This window comes from Calliopsis andreniformis, unplaced genomic scaffold (genome assembly GCF_051401765.1).
Source record: "Calliopsis andreniformis isolate RMS-2024a unplaced genomic scaffold, iyCalAndr_principal scaffold0416, whole genome shotgun sequence".
Lineage (NCBI taxonomy): Eukaryota > Metazoa > Arthropoda > Insecta > Hymenoptera > Andrenidae > Calliopsis > Calliopsis andreniformis.
In genome coordinates, this window is record NW_027480825.1 from 65,001 (window position 1) to 68,453 (window position 3,453).

A 3,453-nucleotide genomic window follows, 5' to 3' on the forward strand; every position below is an offset into this window, starting at 1 on the left:
GAAATGGGGAACGCGCAAAGGGAAAGGAAGCCCGCCAGTTCGAGAAGAACGTTTCTTTTTTTTTCCGTCGTGAGTACGCTGCCGATAGTTACAACGCTAGCGTGAGGTGTCGATCACCGATGTCATCGGGCAACATGATCGGGGTCTTGCATGCAATTTCGCATGGAGGACATTGTCCCGTCGTTGCGCGATGCTTCGTCGCACCCGCCGTTGTACGTACGCGCGGCATCTTCGATGGAGCGAAACTGTTCCTTCTCGACTGCCTGCGTGAGGCTTTGTCCCAGCGTTTACAAAGAGCCCGCCAGTTTGGGATGTATCGTTCCCTCCTCGGCGCGTAAGCATTGCGTCGATATATATAGCGCTTGCGTGAGGTGCATCTCCGATAGCCCCGTCGCCACAGCATGATATCGGGGTCTTTCATATCTTATGGAAGACATGGTCCCGTCGCTGCGCGATGTTTCGGTCACACACCCGCCGCTAATATATACGGTGCATACTCGCGCGGCAGAGAGAGGAGAGAGAGCGTGCTTGCCAGCTGCTTGCGCGAGGCTGCGCCCGTTTCTCCTATTTTCGGTGGGAATATGAAAAGCGAGCGAAGAAGAGGTTAAGGAGAAAAACCGATATGAGCGCACGAGTGCGAAAGCAAACGTGTTTTCCCATTCGCATCCCGCTCCCGGTGTTTCTTCGTCTCTTTACCTCGTTGTTCTCTCCGAACCGTCCCGCGGATGTGGACCCTCTCTTGAGAAAGAGAGAGGGCCCGGGTAACCTAGGACGCGACACGTATCCCGCGTCGATGTGCGGCCGTAGGGTACGTATTCCTGCCGTGTGAACAACAACTGTGGACCGGCTGTTAACAGCTTCGACTTTCGTGAGTCTGACTCCCAAGAATAATGAATTTGTGTGTGAATTTAACGGGATGAGAAAGACCGATCGAAGCCGGCTGCGAAGTCCGTTCTCATCGGCTATCCAAATCAGGAGGGGAATACGTACGTGCAGGGCGCTGCGACAATAAAATGGGGGGTGTCGTTTCAGAGGAGAACACCGTGGATGTACGTGGTTCACTTGATCGGGGTATCCCCGTCGGCTCCAATCGTACTCTCCAGGTTGTGATCCTAGGTTTTTAAATGTACTCTACGCCTGGCCGTTACGGGAACCGTTCGCAATTGCGTGGCGGTCTCCGTGCGGAACCGCATCCCAGAGACCCCTGTGTCGTCACTTTCGTTCGTTCGTATCTTACGTTCGGACGAAGTGTCGCGACGCCCGAACCTCCATCGACCGTGTGCTAGTTGGAGGCGCGGGTCTCGGATTCTTCCGAACCCGAGAACTATATACGAGTATGATATATATATACATGAACACAGAATATTAAAATACAACCCTGAACGGTGGATCACTTGGCTCGTGGGTCGATGAAGAACGCAGCTAATTGCGCGTCAACGTGTGAACTGCAGGACACATGAACATCGACATTTCGAACGCACATTGCGGTCCACGGATACAATTCCTGGACCACGCCTGGCTGAGGGTCGTTCACGTAACCTTAAGACTGCTTACGTTGGCATCTCGGTGTCACGTACGAGCGATTGTTGGACCGTTCGTCGGCGTTTGCCGCGGTCGCACGAAAACAAGCGAGAATACGCTCTAGACGTCATGGAGGGAAGAAGGTTGTGTGTACACGGCAGATGACTGGAGACATCGTCGTCATCGTCGTTGCTTTGTCGTTCCGGACTTGCGTGAGTGCTACTTTTCACACGGCGTCGTGAGTCGCTTAATTTGTCGACCGCCCGTGCGTGTATGTGCACCGCTCCGGACGCAAGCGCGCGGACGTACGATCATCGACCAGCCTCCGTGTCTCGCCAGATACCCTCGTGATTGTTAACAGACAGCGTTCGCTTTTCGTGCGAGTTTTCATCCGCGCTCCCGACGTAGTCTGAAATGATGCGTGTAAGAAAGAGGCGTGCGTAACCCGCAACGACACACAAGAGAGTTTGTCGTGAGACTACAGAGAAGGACAATGAAAGGGTGTGCGAGTGAGCATGAACACGAGATCGCGTATACCCCACCCGTGTAGTGTGGTGAAGAAATGTATGACGAGAAACAGAGCCCCAGGGATTCTAGAGGGATCGTCTTGTTGCAGGAACAACGCGAAAAGGAGGCACTCATTCGTCGAAACGATGAAGTTCCGGGATGCATCTTCCCCGGCCACGTTTCGGTCGAGTCGTTTGTGGCTCCGTGAATGTGTTGTGCTGTACTACAACTTGTTTCTGTATCCTGAATCCTCTTTGGCGAGGCTTACACAGCCGCCATATATATGACTCATCACATAGGGATGACTTCTCTCCTAGAAGGAGGAGGTGGAAAGGTAGCAGCGTCCGGTCGCCCCATGTCTTCGCGTTAGTCGATCGCCGAGAGAGACCGCGCGTCAAGTCCGGTCGTCCAGTCCACGAAAGCTATACAAAAAGCAAGCGGACGGGCGTTAAACCATACCGGCAGTCGCCTGGCGAGAGTCTCTCTCCTTTAGATCGAATTAAACGAGACGCGAAGATGCTTTGGTGTGGCGCATTAAGGACGATGTGACTTACTCTCCGCTGATCACTTCTGGCGAATGACGAGGAGCTTCCTTACCTTTGGAAACGCTGCTGTTGCGTTACGACAACATATTCCGAAGGCACACGGCGAAGTTGGGACGACGCATCGAACATGATCTCAAGTCTCTCTCTCATTTCCCATTTCTCGTAACATTCGTTCACACACTCTGCCTGGTCCGCTTCTCTCGGTTGTGTGCCCCCGTTGTACGAGGATTACGCCACAGCTTCTTTCGTCATTTTTACACATATATAAAATATATCACTCTACGTGTGTGATATATATTTAACACGTATACGACGACCTCAGAGTAGGCGAGATTACCCGCTGAATTTAAGCATATTACTAAGCGGAGGAAAAGAAACTAACAAGGATTTCCTTAGTAGCGGCGAGCGAACAGGAAAGAGCCCAGCACTGAATCCCGCGGTACTGCCGCAGGGAAATGTAGTGTTCGGGAGGATCCGTTTATCCCGTGACGTTGCATCGCGTCCAAGTCCATCTTGAATGGGGCCATTTACCCATAGAGGGTGCCAGGCCCGTAGCGACCGGTGCGCGTCTCGGGAGGGTCTCTCCTTAGAGTCGGGTTGCTTGAGAATGCAGCCCTAAGTGGGTGGTAAACTCCATCTAAGGCTAAATACAACCACGAGACCGATAGCGAACAAGTACCGTGAGGGAAAGTTGAAAAGAACTTTGAAGAGAGAGTTCAAGAGTACGTGAAACCGTTCAGGGGTAAACCTGAGAAACCCAAAAGTTCGAAAGGGGAGATTCATCGTCGACAAATGCTGGCTCCCGTTGGTGCGCGAAACCCCGAAAGGGGTGTCCGACGCTTTTCCGCAAGGAGGGCGCACGGATGTTACGGCCAACGGC

At 52.9% G+C, this 3,453-nt stretch overlaps 1 non-coding gene across 1 annotated transcript; it reads left to right on the forward strand.

The window, feature by feature from the left end:
• Positions 1–1,374: 1,374 nt before the first annotated feature.
• On the forward strand, positions 1,375–1,529 carry LOC143187930 (5.8S ribosomal RNA). Its single transcript, XR_013003377.1, has one exon. It is a non-coding gene; the product is annotated as a 5.8S ribosomal RNA (ribosomal RNA).
• The last annotated feature ends 1,924 nt before the right edge of the window (positions 1,530–3,453 follow it).